The sequence below is a fragment of the Anas platyrhynchos genome, chromosome 33 (genome assembly GCF_047663525.1).
Source record: "Anas platyrhynchos isolate ZD024472 breed Pekin duck chromosome 33, IASCAAS_PekinDuck_T2T, whole genome shotgun sequence".
NCBI classification, from domain to species: domain Eukaryota; kingdom Metazoa; phylum Chordata; class Aves; order Anseriformes; family Anatidae; genus Anas; species Anas platyrhynchos.
This window is the reverse complement of record NC_092618.1, coordinates 215,488-235,561: the sequence shown is the minus strand read 5'-3', so window position 1 is coordinate 235,561 and position 20,074 is coordinate 215,488. Positions and strand designations below refer to the sequence as shown.

The following is a 20,074-nucleotide window of genomic DNA, read 5'->3' as shown; positions in this document are numbered from 1 at the left end:
AAAGAAGGCCCACATATGGATTGTCCTGACCCCTCTGCTTGAGTCCATGACTGGACTGCAGCAGGCACAAGGCTTGTGTGTGTCTAGCCAAGAAGCTGCAAGGCCAGCGGCAGGCCCATGGCTTGGACGATGCTGGTGAGGCGACTTCTGTCTGGTTGGCTGACAGGCCTCAAGAAGGCTGATGGGTTGCGATGCCTGCTTTAGGAGTGGTTTCCACCCTGATGGAGCTTTCTTTCATAGTAGGAAAGAGCAGGAGAGAAAAAAAAACTGCTACAAAGTGCACCTTGGAAGGTTGTCTCTGGCCACAAGGAGTGAGAATTGTCCCTCAGAGTATACTGCTGTGTTGCCAGAGCTCACCCAATTTGTAGTAAGTGATAAGACCCTGGTTTTGAGTTTCAAGGAACAGCTGGTGAGGGTTGATGAGACATTGGTGAAATGATGGAAATGCTGGGATAAGAGCAAGGTGGTGTACTGAGATGGGTGTCTGCAAACTTCGATGAAATAGGGGGTTGTGGTTTAAACCAGCCGGCAGCTAAACACCACACAGCTGTTTGCTCACCCTCCTCCCTCCTTCTCTGGGATGGGGGAGAGAAACGAGAAAACTGAAGCCTGTGAGTAAAGACAGTTTATTAAGACAGGAAAATAATAATAATAATAATAACAACAACAACAATAATGATGATAATAGTACTACTACTAATCCTGTGTACGAAACTAGTGATGCACAATGCAGTTGCGCACCACTCACAGATGCCCAGCCTAACCCCGAGCAGCCAGCCCCACCACCCCGGCTAGCCACCCCTTATATATTATTCAGCATGACATCAGGTGGGACGGAATACCACTTTGGCCAGCTTGGATCAGCTGTCCTGGGTTTGTCCCCTCCCAGCTCCTGCTGCACTCCCAGCCTGCCTGCTAGCAGGACAGAGTGAGAAGCTGGAAAGTCCTTGGCTCAGTGTAAGCACTGCTCTGCAACAACCAAAGCATCAGTGTGTTATCAACATTCTTCTCCTAGATCCAGAACATAGCACCCTACCAGCTACTAGGAGGAAAACCAACTCTATCCTAGCTAAAACCAGGACAGAGAGTGAGCAAGGTGGACAAATGTTTGATATCCTCTGTCTGCAAGGCAGTTATGTCCGGAGTCCATCCAGTAAACTTTTGTATCTTTGAAATACCCGCTCCTGAAGTAGTCTAGGCCAAGTATTCACAGAGCATCTGGGCCAGTCTCAGTGGGGTGATTTTGCCACTCTTCTTCCACACAGTTAGACTCACTTCAGCCTCTAATGCAGTTAACTCTTGGGACCCCCCTGTCATTCAAGAAATGCAAATGGGTTCTGGCCCTTTGTAGCTTGATGGCATTACAGTACACTGTCCACTAGAACCTGATTCTTCTGTGGGTGTGATGTGCCAGGCTCAAAGTCCAATACACCCAATTGCCCCCATCTTCCTTCTGGCTTGAGGTCAGGCCTTTCTAGATCATGGTATTCATTATTCTATTTCACACAGAATTTCTAGGTTGGAAGAGACCTCAAGATCATCGAGTCCAACCTCTAAGTCCAACCTCTAGTTTGGAGGACTGCTGACTAGAAACTGGAGCAGCAATTTTCTCAGAAGAACCGCTTTTTGCCAATGTTTTTCCTTGTGCCTCATGCATCTATGCCTCTAGGGTGGAGGTAGGGTAGATTTTTGCATCCCGTTTTCTCATGGCCTCTTCATGGTCACACAGTCAAAACCATAGGGTGACATGTAGTATGCACCCACTATATCAACTTTATTGAGCAGAGGGATGCTTACACCTAATAGCTGAGCTATTGGTTCGTGCAGGTGGGGAGGAAGATGTATTCTCTTGTAGTTCTTGGACCTCTTGGGAAAGTTTCTCTCTAGACAGGATGCAGGCCCATAGGGAAGAACAGAGACTTTCTTTGTAATGCCAGAGTTGTCTAGCCAATTCATCCACCATGGGTTTCTCTTGGTCTTTCCAGCTCATTACTACCAACAAGTTAGCACAAGATGATGGTGCGCTCTGTAAAAACTTCTGCCACATGGGTCATGTGCACATGACTTCATCTGCATCTTTGGATAGCTGCTCATTGTCTAGGTTTCTACTAATCACCTTCAGCATGGCTAATTCCCTCAGGTACCGGATACCCCTCTGCATGGTGGTCCACTTGCCTGGTTGACAAGATTTTTCTTGAAGGGAGACCTTTCCTTAATGTTAACAGGAGTAAGTTCTTTTTTCCCCTTTTCCAATTGTTTTGTCAGCCAGTCTTTCCCTAGACGGGGATCCCAGCAGCTTTGCTTCCCTGCCCTTTAATTCCAGGCTATTGACCCCTTTCTTGGAGCACTGGTGCAGCCAAGTGACAATGTGCTCACCGAGATGATAGATGAAATCTGTCCCCATATCTTGTAGCTTATCCTAGGATAGGAATTGGTGGTTTCTGATGCTTATATGACCTCTGCTTCTTTGTCCTCCTGCTTCCATGATGGCACAACTTTGAGGAAATCTTCCTCATCTTCTTCTTCCCCCTTTCTTGTCTGGGTAGGAGTTTCTTTCCTTTCTTAAGAAAAACTGATTTTCACACCCATTGTTTACTCTTGCATGAAGAGGCAACCGATACTGGCACAAGTTGGTTCTCTGGCCCAGCCATGGAGCTCATCGCAGGGGCAGGAGTGGCTGCAGGGGCAGGAGTGTCTGCAGGGCCCAACACAGGAGTTGTTCTGTCTGCAGGGATTTTGGGATTAGTTGGAATGGCTGCAGGGTCTATTGCAGGTTTTGGAGTAGTGACAGGGCCTGCCACAGGGGTTGGTTTAACTTTGGGCCCACTTCAGGAGCTGGAGTGCCTGCAGGGCCTTTTGCAGTGTTTGGAGTGGCTTTGGACAGGCTATGGATCTGTTACAGGGGCTGACGTGTTGTGGTGTAATTGCCTGAAGTAACTAGGAAAATAAAACTAACATTCACATTTTTAAGGAAAAGGTACAGCATTGAAGAGGCATTCAGGGTAGGGCATAACTGCATTATTCCCTAGGCTCCCAACCTTAGATGCTATCGCGCTGGGGAAACTTGGTGTGCTAGCCCTAAGGAACAGCACGGAGCGTAGAGTGGAGTGGAGACACCACAGCTGGGCTCTGTAATCAGGTGGGGCCTCGATTGTTCTTGTGCACAAAGCTGCACTTTTTGCCACCCTAAGCCAAAGACCTGTCATGTTTTGACAAATGCTGTACCCTAGTGTACTTTTTGCTCATTATAATATCATTATAATACCAAAACACACCTCCATCCCAAAAGCTACCTGCCTCCAAGGTGCGACCACCCTTCACTGAGCATGCGCTTTGAATTTCTCGGAGCCTATTACTTTAAACAGAGATGGGAAAACTTTACACCAATCATAACTAAGATATGCTTGACTAGAGCCACTCAAGCTCCACCTAAAAGATAGAAAATAATATAAATTGGCCCAAGAGAGAGGGGATGGCAGGGAAGATACCACCGTCAGGGGAGATACCATCCCGAGGACATACAACATCCTTAGGACCTCCTGACTCCTGGGATCAGTCGACGGGCTGGGCCTCTCTTCCCCCCAATTGGGACGCCTTTGGGTGAGATCTGAATACTTGCTTATAAATCTCTATAGAGTCTTTGATCTTTTTAACGAGTTTTATTTCTAGGCTGCGCACCTGTAACACCTGTAACACCTGTAACATCTATAACATCTGTAACACCTCTAACACCTATAATACCTGTATATTTCATGCATACTAGCTTGCTTTTGCAGATAGTCACTATCATCGGCAATCCAAAAGAACCTGATTATCTGTTGCTGTAATAAACCGTACTTGATTGCATTGTGATAGCTCTCATTAAGTGCAACTAGGGTGAGGGTGGTTATCCGTGATAGTTCAGTGTTCTGAATCTAACCAGACCCCCAGACGGTTAATGCGTTTTTGGTGAATGTCTGACTGGACCCCCAGACAGTTAATGTGTTTTTGGTGAACGTCCGACTGGTTCAGTACTCTGAATCCGATCGGGCCCGTAACGGTTAATCAGCTAAACCCCTTAACGCGACAGTAAAATTGGTGTAGTCAGCAGGATTGCTATGGATAAACTACTGCAAAAATACAAATGTGCCCCTTCCCAGGCAGGGAAGGACTGTCGTGGTTCCGCTCGAGTGGGCAGCCGAGCTCCACCACAGCCGCTCTCTCACTCCCCCTCCTCAAAGAGGAATGGGGAGAAAATATGTGAAAAGGGCTCAAGGATTGAGATAAGGACGAGAAAATCACGCAATAATTATTGTAACGGGCAAACCAGACTCAGCATAAGAAGACAGATAGTAAGATTTATTGCTCATTACTAACAAGCTAGAGAAGTGAGAAACAAAGGAAAGAAACCAAAAGCACCTTCCCCCCTATCCACCCTCTTCCACCTCCTCCCCCCGAGCGGCGCAGGGGAACGGGGGAATGGGGGTTATGGTCAGTCTACAGCACTTCTTCTCTGCCGCTCCTTCTCGGTCACTCTCGTCCCCTGTGCTGTGGGGTCCCACCCACGGGATGCAGTCCTTGATGAACTGATCCGGCGTGGGCTTCCCACAGGCAGCAGCTCTTCCAGAACTGCTCCAGATATGGGTCCGTAGCACGGGGTCCATCCCTCAGGAGCAGACTGCTCCAACCTGGCTCCCCCACGGGCAGCAGCTCCTGCCAGGTCACCTGCTCCTGCGTGGTCTCCTCTCCATGGGCTACAGGTGTGGCCCAGAATCTGCTCCGGCAGGGGTCTTCCACAGGCGGCAGCCTCCATCGGTGCAGGGCCACCTGCTCCACCGTGGTCTCCTCCACACGCTGCAGCGTGGAACCCTGCTCCGCCGTGGTGCTCCATGGGCTGCAGGGGGACATCCTGCTTCACCAAGGTCCTCACCACAGGCCGCAGGGGACTTCTTCTCCGGCACCTGGAGCACCTCTCCCCCTCCTTCTTCACTGACCTTGGCGCCTGCAAGGCTGTTTTCACACTCCCTTGACTCTCCCGGCTGCTGTGTGGCACAGCGTTTTTTTCCCTGTCTTAAATATGCTCTCACAGAGGCGCAAAACAACATGGCTTATTGGCTCAGATCTGGAAAACAATGGGGCCCTTCCCAAACATGGGGCAGCTTCTAGATCTTTCTCACAGAAACCACCCCTATGGCTCCCTGCTACCAAAACCTTGCCACGTAAACCCACTACAAGGAGTTTTCCCAAAAGTTTTGGAAAGATGAGGAGAAAGTGGTAGAGCGCATTGAGCAGTGTCAGGCTTCACAAAAGACTGGTCAAAGAAAGGGTAAAGGTGTTATTTGTGCTGTGTTAGGAGCCTGTTTGTCTTGTGCTCAGCAAAAAGCTAAGGAAACTCCTGCTCCCAAACTGATCTCTGATGCGGAACATACAGCTTTGAAATGGTGGCAGAGCTCAAGGAGGAGGTGGAGAGGCTGAGGGCCATCAGGGAGTGTGAGCGGGAGATAGACTTCTGGAGCAACTCCCTGCAGGGCCTCAAGGAGAGGTACCGGGGTGAGACACCCCAAACGGGGGTGGACCCCCTGCCCTGTCGCCGTCGGGCAGAGGGAGGGGATCTGGGAGTTGAGGAGGAGTGGAGACAGGTCCCTGCGCGACAGGGCAGGCAATGCCCTCCCCTTCCGGCCCCACCTTCCCAGGTGCCCTTACGAAACAGGTTTGAGGCCCTGGAGATTGAGAGACCACCAACTGAGGAAGAGATAGAAAGTGTTCCCAGGAGGATGCCTAGGGCGAGGAGGTCGACTCCACGCATCAGGACTGCCTCCACCAAGAAAGAAAGAAGGGTGATTGTCATGGGAGACTCTATCCTTAGGGGGACAGAGGGCCCTATTTGTCGGCCTGACCCTACCCGTAGGGAAGTCTGCTGCCTCCCTGGGGCCAGGGTCAGGGACGTTGCCAGGAAGCTCCCCAACCTGGTACGCCCCTCTGATTATTATCCTCTCCTGATAGTCCAGGCGGGCAGTGATGACATTGATGACAGAAGCCTGAAGGCTATCAAAAGAGACTTTAGGGGGCTGGGACGGTTAGTGGACGGAGCAGGAGTGCAGGTAGTGTTTTCGTCCATCCCTACGTTGACAGGGAGGGGTACGGAGAGGACAAGGAAAGCCCACCTGTTAAACACGTGGCTCCGGGGCTGGTGCCTACGCAGAAATCTTGGGTTTTTTGACCATGGGGCAGTTTACTCAGCACCTGGTCTGATGGCTGTAGACGGGTCCCTATCCTTTAGGGGAAAAAGGATCCTGGGCCAGGAGCTGGCAGGGCTCAATGATAGGGCTTTAGACTAGGTAAGAAGGGGGATGGGGCTGAAGCAAGGACTGTTGGGGCTGTGCCAGGAGGAGCAATGGCAAGGCCGGAGGATAAGGTAAAGGCCCAGCTGAAGTGCATCTACACCAATGCACGCAGCATGGGTAACAAATAGGAGGAGCTGGAAGCCATCGTGCAGCGGGCAGGCTACGACTTGGTTGCCATCACGGAAACGTGGTGGGACCAGTCTCATGACTGGAGTGCTGCGATGCCTGGCTATAGGCTCTTCAGAAGGGACAGGCAGCACAGAAGGGGTGGCGGTGTGGCTCTCTATATTAGAGAGTCTTTCGATGTTGTAGAACTCGAGGCTAGGAATGACAAGGTCGAGTCCCTTTGGGTTAGGATCGGCAGGGACAACAAGGCTAGTGTCCTGGTCGGGGTCTGCTATAGACCGTCGAACCAGGATGAGGAGACGGATGAGGAGTTCTACAGGCAGCTGACAGAAGTTGCGAAATCGTCAGCGCTTGTACTCGTGAGGGACTTCAACTTCCCTGACATATCCTGGAAGCACAACACAGCCCAGAGAAAGCAGTCTAGGAGGTTTCTGGAGAGTGTGGAAGATAGCTTCCTGACGCAGCTGATTAGTGAACCTACCAGCGGTGGTGCCCTGCTAGACCTTCTCTTCACAAACAGAGAAGGACTGGTGGAGGATGTGATTGTCGGGAGCAGTCTTGGGCAGAGTGACCACGAAATGGTGGAGTTCACTATTCTTGGCGAGGCCAGGAAGGGAACCAGTAAAACCACTGTACTGGACTTTCGGAGGGCTGACTTTGGGCTGCTCAGGACACTAGTTGGTGGAGTCCCATGGGAGGCGGTTCTGAAGGGCAGAGGGGTCCAGAAAGGCTGGGCGCTCTTTAAGAGGCAAATCCTAATGGCACAGGAGCAGTCTATTCCCATGCGCCCAAAGATGAGCCAGCGGGGAAGAAGACCAGCCTGGCTCAACAGAGAATTGTGGCTTGAGCTTAGGAGAAAAAAGAGGGTTTATAATCTTTGGAAAACTGGGCAGGCCACTAGGGAGGACTATAAGGATGTAGCGAGGCTGTGCAGGGACAAGATTAGGAAGGCCAAAGCTCATCTGGAGCTCAATCTGGCTACTGCTGTTAAAGATAACAAAAAACGCTTTTATAAATACATCAACACAAAAAGGAGGACTAGGGAGAATCTCCATCCTTTCCTGGATGCGGGGGGAAACTTAGTTACAAGAGATGAGGAAAAGGCGGAGGTGCTGAATGCCTTCTTTGCCTCAGTCTTTAGCAGCAATACCGGTTGCTCTCTGGATACCCAGTACCCAGAACTGGTGGAAGGGGACGGGGAGCAGGATGTGGCCCTCACTATCCACGAAGAACTGGTTGGTGACCTGGTACGGCACTTGAATGTGCACAAGTCGATGGGGCCGGATGGGATCCACCCAAGGGTACTGAGAGAACTGGCAGAGGAGCTGGCCAAGCCCCTAACCATCATTTATCAGCAGTCCTGGCTATTGGGGGAGGTCCCAGCTGACTGGCGGCTAGCAAACATGACGCCCATCTACAAGAAGGGCCGGAGGGCAGACAAAGTGACAAAGTGACGCGCTGGGTGGATGAGGGAAAGGCTGTGGATGTGGTCTACCTTGACTTCAGCAAGGCTTTTGACACCGTCTCCCACAGCATTCTCCTCAAGAAACTGGCTGCTCTTGGCTTGGACTGGTGCACGCTTCATTGGGTTAGAAACTGGGTGGATAGCCGGGCCCAAAGAGTTGTGGTAAATGGAGCCAAGTCCAGTTGGAGCCCAGTCACTAGTGGCGTCCCCCAGGGCTCGGTGCTGGGGCCGGTCCTCTTTAATATCTTCATCAATGATCTGGACGAGGGCATTGAGTGCACCCTCAGTAAGTTTGCAGATGACACCAAGTTAGATGCGTGTGTCGATCTGCTCGAGGGTAGGAAGGCTCTGCAGGAGGATCTGGATAGGCTGCACCGATGGGCTGAGGTCAACTGCATGAAGTTCAACAAGGCCAAGTGCCAGGTCCTGCACCTGGGGCGCAATAACCCCAAGCAGAGCTACAGGCTGGGAGATGAATGGTTGGAGAGCTGCCAGGCAGAGAAGGACCTGGGAGTGATGGTGGACAGTCGGCTGAATATGAGGCAGCAGTGTGCTCAGGTGGCCAAGAAGGCCAATGGCATCCTGGCTTGTATCAGAAACAGTGTGACCAGCAGGGCTAGGGAGGTGATCGTCCCCCTGTACTTGGCTCTGGTGAGGCCGCACCTCGAGTACTGTGTTCAGTTTTGGGCCCCTCGCTCCAAGAAGGACATCGAGGTGCTTGAGCGGGTCCAAAGAAGGGCGACGAAGCTGGTGAGGGGCCTGGAGAACAAGTCCTATGAGGAGCGGCTGAAGGAGCTGGGCTTGTTCAGCCTAGAGAAGAGGAGGCTCAGGGGTGACCTTATTGCTCTGTATAAGTACATTAAAGGAGGCTGTAGCGAGGTGGGGGTTGGCCTGTTCTCCCATGTGCCTGGTGACAGGACGAGGGGGAATGGGCTAAAGTTACGCCAGGGGAGTTTTAGGTTAGATGTTAGGAAGAATTTCTTTACTGAAAGGGTTGTTAGGCACTGGAACGGGATGCCCAGGGAGGTGGTGGAGTCACCATCCCTGGAAGTCTTCAAAAGACGTTTAGATGTAGAACTTAGGGGTATGGTTTAGTGGGGACTGTTAGTGTTAGGTTAGAGGTTGGACTCGATGATCTTGAGGTCTCTTCCAACCTAGAGATTCTGTGATTCGGTGTGATTCTGTGAAATCAGAGATTGAGGTGTTGAAGTCATCATTGGCCTTTGAAAGGGAGACGGGAAAAACATTAGGAATCAGAGTGGATAAACTTTTGGATGAAAATGACAAACTTGTGAGTGAAAATGATAAACTTGTGCATGAGGATAATCATCTTAAACAATTGCTGGAGAGGGTTAGTCATCTGTTAAACAAAGTACAGCCTTGCACTCCGGTCAAACAGATTCGTGGAGGGCTGCATAGTGTAGAACCTGAAAGCTGGGACAGTGATTTCTGGTCTGACAGTGATGATGGTGTTGAAGAGATTTCTGATTCTGAACCCCAATCCATTTCCTTGAGACCTTTGGTTAAGACTGAGACTACTATTGATGATAATGATGAAATCCGCACTACTGTGCAAACAATTCCGTTGCCACCAGCAGAGTTGGTTAAAATACAGGAGAAGTTCTCAAGGCGGTCAGGGGAATCAGAAGTTGAGTATGTGTGTCGAGTTTCTCTTAAAGGAGGAGATCGAATGATGTTGTGTAAGGAAGAGGTAGGAGGCTTTTGGAGACCTGGAGTATTTTTAACCACCACACCAGGAGATGACCTGGCTGTAGCAGTACAGAAAGCAGCCTGTATTCAAGCGATATATGAAAGAGATGAATTTAGGAAATTCCCGATGTTAGCTCCTATTGATCCGGTTCGGTTAACCCCTCATCTGTGGACTCCCTGATTGTCTTAAGATGTTTGTAGCAAACACCCAAGATCACATACTAGCTGCTTGTAGGGATGATGATAGTGGTTGTAGGCGAAATCCTAACTCCCCTATTCCCACCTGGAGTGAATTGGTACAAGACATAGATAAGTACGGACACCGAATGGGCTGGATTAATTCATCCAGTATTAAATCCCAAGACCACTCTCGGCGAGTCCGCCAAATCCACACTAAAAATCCCAGATATCCCAAATTCAAAGAGAGGTTGAAACCTAATAGGGAACGAGGTGAGTTGTGTCGGCAAAAAACTCTTATCCCCGGGGAGGGCAATGAGCCACCCTGCTCAGCGGGCATTAGCAATTCAATGGCTCTCTAATGAACACTCTGACCCTATTATCGCTATTCCTGTTGAACCCCCAAAAATATTGGTAAATTTTCTTATTGATACCAGGACCCAAATGTCAGTAATTACACATGAGACAGCACAAACCCTGAGCATAACACCTGGTCAATGCAGGGTTAAATTCACGGGAATCAATGGTGTGGAAAAACAGTGCCCCACTGTAAAAATTTCACTCTGGTTGCCAGAGGAACAAAAATTAACCAGGGTAGAAGTATTAGTTGGTGCTGCATACACTAATATTTTAGGATTTGACAGACTGCATGGTTGTATGTGGAAACTCCCTGATGGAACTGTGTGGAGTTTCGCGACACATCAAAGGGATTCAGGCACCATGAGACTGAGCCTGTTACAAACATCCATACCCCTATCCCCTCTAAAATCATTAATGATCGGGCAGTATCTGTTGTCAGCAGCAGCACTTATGGGGATTGACGGGGTGATAACAGAATTGGAAAAAAGAGGCATTATTAAAAGGACCAATTCACCTTACAATTCACCAGTGTGGCCAGTAAAGAAACCAACCAGGCAATGGCATTTTACAGTGGATTACAGACAGTTAAATGCTAACACTACACCTTTGAATGCCACAGTTCCAAACATGGCAGAGATAGTGAAAGCCCTCTGTGTTTCTAACAGTAGCAATAGTGCTAACTACTCCCAAATATTTCTATGCATGGGAAATCAAAGATTGCTATTTCACCCTCTTTCTAACCCTGCCGGTTGAATACAACCGAGCATATTTTATTTTCTTTTGTGTTCACAGGAACCCTGAGCGAACTGTATAGGGACAGCTGGAAGATGACGAATCAACAGTTTGGATTAATGATGCTATGCTTTACCCTGACCTTGACGCAATTACAGACCTTAAAGGAAACTTAGCTACTGTGGCTGTGCTTGGAGCTGAGGTGTTTCACCATGGCATTTAACCATGTATTGTCACAGTATAGCAGTCACTGGAACATCTCAAAACAGAAAGGACCTAAATCTCTCTACTTTAGTTCTACATGGAAACAAAATATTTTCAAAAGATGAATGGAGTTGGAACAATTCTCTAAGAATGGCTGAACTTCAAGCCATGTCTGGATTCGTGGTCAAAGGATAAGAAGCCTCTGCCCCTGCAGATTATTGAAAACGAACCGACTCAGCTTCCCATTGGTCTAACTCCTTCCATCTTCAACACAGGTCCTTACATAATTAAAAATGTGGGACAACAACAAATTCTCTTTAACCCTAGTTGGTCCCTAAAAAGGGTAGAGCTAGCGCTGCACATTAGTATCTCTGAAATTAACTCACAATGTACCACCTTTCTGAGAACTGCCTACACCGGCTGGTTAGCATGGTTACATGGACGTTCTCCAAAACAATCTCAGCGCGTGCCATGGGATGCAACTGGGTTATTAGGGACAGGATTAGGTATCTTAAATAGCATTGATGCTGAGGTCTTAATGAGTAGAATAACTGCTACTACAGATGACCTAAGGAAACTGGAAAAACCAATAAAATAATCCTTATTGGCCTTAGGAGCAAATCAATGGCTTCTATCAGATGTTTTGCCCCATTGGAAACAAATTGAGGAAAATGATCATCAATTAATTGTAAATGCCCTTGGAAAAGCCCAAGGCAATACCTCCCTTGCCTTGAGTTGCATCCAAGCGCAGTTATGGATACAAGCTGTAGCAGCAGCTATTATTAGAGAGGGAGAAGGAGGAACTTTGCCCACTGAAATTTGAAAATTGATTTAGGATAATGCTTCAGAATTTGAAAAAGAATTTCAAGCTTGGTGGCAATTAGTCAACTTTACCCATTATGCAGAAAATGATAAAATTGTTGCCTTTATACTTACTATAAGTAATGCCACTGTATACAATGTATATCCAATCATTGCATTAGGACTCAATCATAATGGAACTATACTTTATCCTAAAGAGCGTAAAGTATGGGCCCATCAAAAGGGAGGAAAGTGGCAAACAATTGATGTAAATGCATGTATTGTGCATGAACAAAAAGGTTTCATCTGTGAAAGTAACACGCTGGAATCTCAAGACATTTCTCTTGACACTGAGCAAAATATTTGCCACTTTGAGATACATCCTAATGAAACCCTTGAAACTGTACTTGTATATATTGGGAAAGGTTGCGTTTGCATGAGAACTCATTGTGATTCTATAGTTGTAGATAATACAGTGGTAGATACCAGTAATCACTCTAATGTTTGTGTTTGCAATTTTACCAAAATTCTAGGATGTGATTTTAAATACTCAGTTCCTGTCTCTTCTTATCAACTTATTGCATCTAATTATATTCTGCTTCATGAACTGCTGCCTACTCCTATAGGAATGAACCTTACCTTGGTGAAGAAATTGCTGGTACATGAGGACCTGAAGCAGATGATGACACAAGTACGAGAAAATGGACACGACTGATTACTGTCCATCATGATACACAAGAAATACATCGAGTGATGGAAAGAGTAAAGAGAGATGAGAGACACCGTTGGTGGGACACTTTGTTTGGATGGTTGCCAGCTGCCAAGGGAGTCTTCAACAAGATGCTTCACCCTGTTATTGTTCTGTTAATACTCACTGTATTATGTTTTATACTGACAATTAGTTTGTATGTTAAACTCTGGTTTATGATGAACTTTTAACGAGTTTTATTTCTAGGCTGCGCACCTGTAACACCTGTAACACCTGTAACACCTGTAACATCTGTAACACCTGTAACACCTGTAACATCTGTAACATCTATAACATCTGTAACACCTGTAACACCTATAACACCTGTGTATTTCATGCATACTAGCTTGCTTTTGCAGACTGTCACCATCACTGGCAATGCAAAAGAACCTGATTATCTGTTGCTGTAATAACCCACACTTGATTGCATTGTGATAGCTCTCATTAAGTGCAACTAGGGTGAGGGTGGTTATCTGTGATAGTTCAGTGTTCTGAATCTAACCAGACCCCCAGACGGTTAATGCGTTTTTGGTGAATGTCTGAATGGACCCCCAGACGGTTAATGCGTTTTTGGTGAATGTCTGAACGGACCCCCAGACAGTTAATGTGTTTTTGGTGAACGTCCGACTGGTTCAGTACTCTGAATCCGACCGGGCCGGATTAGAGAAAACTAATCTATAATCTAAGTTAGATGTTGTAGGAAGATGCTGTAGGATCAACGACAGGTCAACGTTGCAAGGAGCCGGGAAGTGCAACAAGGACTTGAGCTAAGCTGGTGCTCGTGTCCAGACATCCAACTCCACCTGCCTTGAGTGGCCACTTTGGCAGATGAAGACCTAATCATCAACAGTTCTTATGAACATTTTCCAAGAAAGACCTATGGAATGAGAAGATACACCTGCCTATTAATCCTGTCCTGTTAAATCCTTGTCCTGTTAAAGGACAAGGAATAATGATGAGAATGCTTGTATGCTAAAGTATGGGGATCTGAGTGTGACACAAATGTTATGGAATAAGGGGTGGCGGTTGTACTGGGTCTGGCTGGGATGGTAACTTTCCCGGCAGCAGCCCATACAGTGCCGTACTCTGCACTTGTAGCTGGAACAGCAGTGTTAACACACCAGTGTTGTGTCTACTGCTGAGCAGCAGTGGCACAGTATTGGGCCTTTCTCTAACCCTCCTAGGGGATGGGCGAAAAGTGAGGAGAGAAACATCACTAGGGCAGCTGACCTAAACCGATCAAAGGGATATTCCATACCATGGGATGTCACACTCAGCAATAAAAGGTGGAAACAGGAAGAAGAGGGGAGGGGTGGGCTCTCGTTGAGAAGACGTCGGTCCTCCTCTCGAACACCGGCTGCGTGCGTTGAGGCCTTGCTTCAAGGACGTGGTCAATCATCGCTCATTTGTGGGAAGTAGAGAATAATTTCTTTCCTCTGCACTTCCATATAGCCTTCATTTATTTTGTTTGTTTGTTTTCCTCCCTTCTTTTTATTTTCCCTTTTCCCCTCCCTTTTCCCCTTTCCCTTTTTATTTCCCCTTAGTTAAATTGTTTAGTTCATGGTAGTCTTTATTTAATTATTATAATTATTTCCCTTTAATTAAATTATCCTTATCTCAACCCGTGAGTTGTTCTTTGCTTTACTTCTCCCCCTCCTCATCTAAAGGAGGGGGAGTGAGAGAGCGTTTATGGGGTTTAGCTGCCCAGCACGGTAAAACCACCACACCCGGTCCTTGGGCGAAGACAATCCCACGAGTGGGTTTGCCTTTTCTCGAGGCAGGAGCAACCCACACTGCCTTCCCCATCCACCTTCCTACATGCACTACGGGAACTTTAGCTCCTTTCACAGTGTGTAGGGGTTTTGTTTCAGCAGGACCAGCACGGCTGTCAGACCCCCTATTGTTAACTAGCCAAGTGGCTTCTGGTAGATTTGTGTCCCATTGTTTCCACGTCCCAGCACCTAATGCTCGTTAAGAGAATCACAGAATTTCACAGAATTTCTAGGTTGGAAGAGACCTCAAGATGATCGAGTCCAACCTCTGACCTAACACTAACAGTCCCCACTAAACCATCCCGAGCACAGCTGTCCTAAATCCATCCCAATAAAGAAATTTTAAGCGAGGGTGACAGAAAAGTCCCCTGCTTTTTCCCTTTCATATTCATTGATGTCATTGCCAGTCCAATACTAATCACAATCATTTTTTTTACATAGTTTTTAACAGTCCATGGTACCTCTCAACCTTCCCAGAAGCTTGCGTTTGATAAGGGATGTGCTACACCCACTCAACACCATGCCTCTTGGCCCAGAAGGTAAAAGGATTGTTTCAGAAATGACTCCCATTGTCAGACTCAATTCTCTCTGGTGTACCATGACGCCACAATACTTGTCTTTCCAGGCCCTAGACAGTGTTTCGGGCCGTGGTGTGGTTTACAGGGTACGTTTCCAGCCACCCAGTAGTTGCTTCTACCATGCTGAGTATGTACCGTTTGCCTTAGCGAGTTTTTGGGAGTGGTCCAATATAGTCAATCTGCAAGGCCTCACCATATTGAAACCCTAGCCATCTCCCCCTGTTCCAGGGAGATTTTACTTTCGTGGCTTTCTCGATTGCAGCACAGGTCTCACACTCATGGGTAACCTGTGTGATGGCCTCAATGGTCAAGTCCACCCCTCGATCACGAGCCCATCTGTAAGTGGCATCCCTCCCCAGATGTCCTAATGTTTCATGGGCCCATCGGGCTACAAACAGCTCACCCTCACGTTCCCAGTCCAGGTCCACCTGAGCCACTTTGATTTTCGAAGCTCGATCCACTTCTTCGTTGTTCTGATGTTCTTCAGTAGCGTGACTCTTGGGCACGTGGGCATCTGCATGACTGAATGACTAATGCCTGAAGATGCCCAGCTCCTTCCCAGTGCCCCCAGTAATGCCTGGAGACCCCTAATACCTTCCCAGTGCTCCCCAGTGCTGTCTTTAGCCCCCCCAGTTCTGTTCCAGTGCCACTCAGTAATGTCTGGAGATGCCTGGTTCCCTCCCAGTGCCCCCTAGTTCTGTCCTGAGTGCCCCCAGTTCTCTCCCAGTTCCCCCCAGTATTGCTCAGAGTCCCCAAGCACCCTCCCAGTGACCCCCAGTAATGCCTAGAGACCCCCCTGCTCCCTCCCAGTGTCCCCCAGTTCTGCCCAGAGGTCCAGAGGTCACCAGTACCCTCCCAGTAACCCCCAGTGCTGGCCCCCGTGCCCCAGTGTGCTCACAGTTCCTCCCAGTGCTCCCCAGAGTCCCCAGTGTACGCATCTAGTGCATCCCAGTACCCTCCCAGCATCCCCAAGTGATGCCCAGAGCATACCAATTCCTTCCCAGTGCCTCCCAGCACTGCCTGGAGACCACCCAGTACCCTCCCAGTGCTCCCCTGAGCCACCAGTACCCACCTAGAAGTAGCTAGAGCCCCCAGTACTCTCCCAGTGCCCCCCAGTACTGCACAGAGCCCCTCAATAACACCCCAGTGCCCCACATTGCTGTCTAGAGCCCCTCAGTGTTCTCCCAGTGCCCACCAGTAATGCCTACAGGAGGTCTCTGGGCATTACTGAAGGGCACTGGGAGAGTGCTGGGAAGCTCTGAGCGACACTGGGGGGCGCTGGAAGAGAGCTGAAGATCCGCAGGCATTACTGGGGGGGGGGCACTGGGAGGGTGCTGGTGGGCTCTAAGCAACACTGGGACGCATTGGGAGGGAACTGGGGACACTCAGGACAGCACTAGGGTCACTGGGAGGGAATTGGGGGGGTCTCCAGGCATTACTGGGGCACACTGGAACAGAATTGAGGGGGCTGAAGACAGCACTGGGGGGCACTGGGAGGGTGCTGGGGGGCTCTGAGCAATACTGGGGGGGCACAGGGAGAGTACTGAAGGTCCATAGGCATTACTCGGGGGCACTGGGAGGGTGCTGGGGCGCTCTGGGCAATACTGGGGGGGCACTGGGAGAGTGCCGAAGGTCCATAGGCATTACTGGGGGGCACTGGGAGGGTGCTGGGGAGCTCTGGGCAACACTGGGGGGCACTGGGAGGGTGCTGGGGCCTCTAAGCAATATTGGGAGGCACTGGGTGGGTTTAGACACCTCTAGATACAGGCACAGCCAGGGATTCGGAAGCTTTTAGAGGGTTCCAGGGATTCAGAAATTCTTTGAAGGTTCCAGGATGGGTCAGGAGAAAAGGGACCCATAACAGGAACTTGGAAGATTGGGTCTACTCCTGGAGAGCTGAACGTTAGGCTTGTTACAAATGAAGTCTCAACTCGATCTGAATTTAGTCATACTTATAAAATGGGTAATATTTAAAGATTTATAGTAATATTTACAAAAGGGTTTTGGGGACTGCTGCGGGGCTAACAGCAGCACAGCAGTCAAGATAGCAGTTCTGACATTCTGTAACGCCTTGACGTCAGGATCTTGGTGGTTTGAACTGTCGTGTAACGGACCGTGGGATTCGGGTCGTTACATAAAGGCTGGAGGGCTGCAAAAGAAAGAAGAGCAGAGATGAAAACCCACTCCTTGCAGAGATCCCCAGGCATCCCCTGCAGACCATGCCAGCCCCACTCGACTCTTCCCCAGGCCAGGAAGAGGCAGTTTCATCTCCCCACTCAACCCTTTCAGCGGCACTGCCCAGCTCCAGGCTGGGAGGCCATTCCCTGACACCACGGGCTACCCCGTCTCCTCTCCCTCGTTCCTATGGCTGCATTGCTCCTCCGCCCCGAAGCATTTCCCTGGAGCAGGGCAAGGCACGGGGGCCTCTGCCGCTGTCCCCCCAGCCCTAGCACACCCCCCACTGCCCTCACTCACCGCTGAGGATTTCATTCAGCTTCTCCTCGCTCTGGTCCTTGCAGTAGCGCGCAGCAAGACCTAGGCACAGAGATCCCATCAGAGCCCCACTCCCCAGCACGCTCCCAGCAGCGCAGCCCCTGGCCTGGCCAGCCAGGCTGTGCCCCCTCCTGCACCCTGGAGCAAGGGCCCAGTCGGGGGGCTCTGGGGGCAACAGGGCTGTGCCTGGGGCTGCCAAAGGCTGCCCCAAGAGGGACCCAGGGGCTGGGCTCACCAATGAATCTGACGGCCTCAAGTCGCAAGTTGGTCTGAGTGGCCTGCAGGTAGGGCTGGCTCTGCTGCAGGTATTCTTCTACTCTGCCTCTGTCCTGCTGCAGCTGGAGAGAGAGAGAACGCAGGGTCACGGGGCTTGCACACCCTCTCCAGGGTCTCCTCCAGCATCCTGGGGGCAGGGAGGGCAGAGGGGCCTGCAGAACAGCCCCCTGGGGCTCTGTGCTGGCAGGAAGGGAGCGAGGATGCGGCTGCAGGCAGCAGGCTCTGGCCGGGCATGTTTGCCCAGCTGGGGCAAACCAAGATGGGTCCTTACCAAGCACTCCCCAATCCTCCACGTCTGTTCTGTCTGGGCCAAGCGCTTGAGCTCCTTGCGTCGCAGAAACTCTGCAGCCACGGCGAGAGCTTCCCCAGAGGCCTGCGGAGCAGCAGAGGTTGGGAGGTAGCAGCACAGCCTTGGGAAGGAGACCCTCTGTCCCCTCCTCTTGGCAGGGCTGCGAGCCTTTCCCAGCGCGTTATGGGAGGCTGTGGTGGGGGGCAGCGTGCACTGGGTTCAGTGGCCAAGGCAAGGCCACGGGACAGCCACCATCGGAGGCAGCTCATGCTGCCGGCCAGAGATCCCCCAGAGCAACCCTGTGGTGTCGGCACAGCCTTGCCCACGTAACTGCTCAGCTCTGAGATCTGTACCTTTGCTACGCTCTCACTCTGGTCTCTCATGTGAAAGTAGAGTGGGAGAAGGCTCCTGTGCACTGTCCTCTTCATTTTCTTCTTCCTTTGCCGCAGCACAGCCTCCACTACGGCTTGGAAGAGGCAGATGGAGTGCTCCTGCACCTGGCTGGACGCCTGGCAGGGAGGAGGGCAGGAGGAATTTCAGCATTAGCATGGCTGATGTGAAGGGAGCTCACAGCACTGTGAGATGCTTCAGCGCTGGATCCTTCCCAGAGGAGCTGCTCAGGGGCAGCTGCAAGGCCTGGTGCCCGTGAAGGGCAACGCAATCGGTTGCCATCGCAGGCTGCCCGCCAGCCACCCCACTTTCGCCACCAGCCGCACTAGCCATGCCCAAGCAGAGCTCCGCAGTGTTATAAGTTGCCCCCTTAATTAGTTTTCAGAGAGCATTGCATTAATAATAGGAAGGAAGTTATTGAGTAAGAAACAGCAAGCAAATCATCGCTGGGCGGCCGTGGAGTCTCGGCTCCACCAACGGCGCGCACCTCACCCCCGCCAGGGTCCCTTTTTATATCTTGGCAGTTCCGGGATTACGCAGCACATCCTGGTATATTTTGCGACTGCGCACACTGTTGCTAGGGGGTCGTCTCTGTCCCTCTGGTGGTTGTGAAGATGAAGGCCATAGTCTTCCTCGGCGTTGTGGTTCAACTTCTTTTTTTTTTTTTTTTTTTAATTTGGTCATGTTGGGCCAGCGTGAGACAGGAAGGCAGGATGTTGATACACTAGTTGAGCAACTTATCAGGAGATGGTTACATGAGCTTTGCAGCAGGGTCTTTGAACAAAAGAGGCAACTGAGATGCAGAAGGAGAGAAGGGGAGGGGGTTCTCTTTTTTGTTACATTAAGCAAAAGAACTTTCATAGTGTCTAGCCAAGCATTATACAGCTCCTTACTTCAGCAGGGAGTTTTCGCAACTCCCGCTCCTCAAACGGAACTCCTTGTTTTTATAATACAAAAGACAATGAACAGACATTTATTGTGTATTACAGTTGTGTTTTTTTATTCCCTGCTTCTTGTGAACATTTGAAGGAAAAGAGGCTGGGTAACTCTTTTCTCACACACACACACAGAGAGCAGAGCTGCAGGTAGCACGGCCTCTGCGCGCTCAGTGCTAGGCCTCGCAGTTTGTAACACACCTGGGCACTTTAAACCCCTTCTCCTCAGGCTAGAGCCTCAAGGTTTTTTAGTATTTGTGAATTCAGTTCGTCTTTATTTGAGAAAGAAACCCTGAAAATGCAAATTTCCCTTGCTTGAGCCTTCAGGAAAGCCCAAGGCCTTGCTGGCCCCAGCGGGCAGCAGGGCAGTGCCTCTGCTACAATACAGGATGGGACACCGTTTATCTCATGCTCCTCATCCCCCTCGTTTGAAATGTTTTGCCTGAGCCAAATGTCCCTGTGCATGCTGTCAGCCTGCCAGAAAGCCCTGTCCCCGAGGCATAGCGGCGAGGCCTTGCCCTGCCACCAGCCTGCCCTGCCCGACTGGTGGCAGCAGGGTTAGCGCCATTCCTGTCCTTCATTTTACAGTGATCCTCTTCTTATTTTGAAGGCAGATGTGGCTGAAGTGTGCAAATCCCTGAAGCAGTACTGTAGCTAATTTTATGGCTTCTTTAGTGCCATCCAAAACAAAAACA

The 20,074-nt window shown here is 49.9% G+C and overlaps 1 long non-coding RNA gene across 1 annotated transcript; it reads left to right on the top strand.

Annotated features, from left to right (window-relative positions):
* The first annotated feature begins 715 nt into the window (after positions 1 to 715).
* LOC140000308 (uncharacterized) lies at positions 716 to 12,074 on the top strand. The gene is made up of 2 exons (XR_011805477.1): positions 716 to 3,600; positions 10,954 to 12,074. It is a non-coding gene; the product is annotated as an uncharacterized lncRNA (long non-coding RNA).
* Positions 12,075 to 20,074: the final 8,000 nt, after the last annotated feature.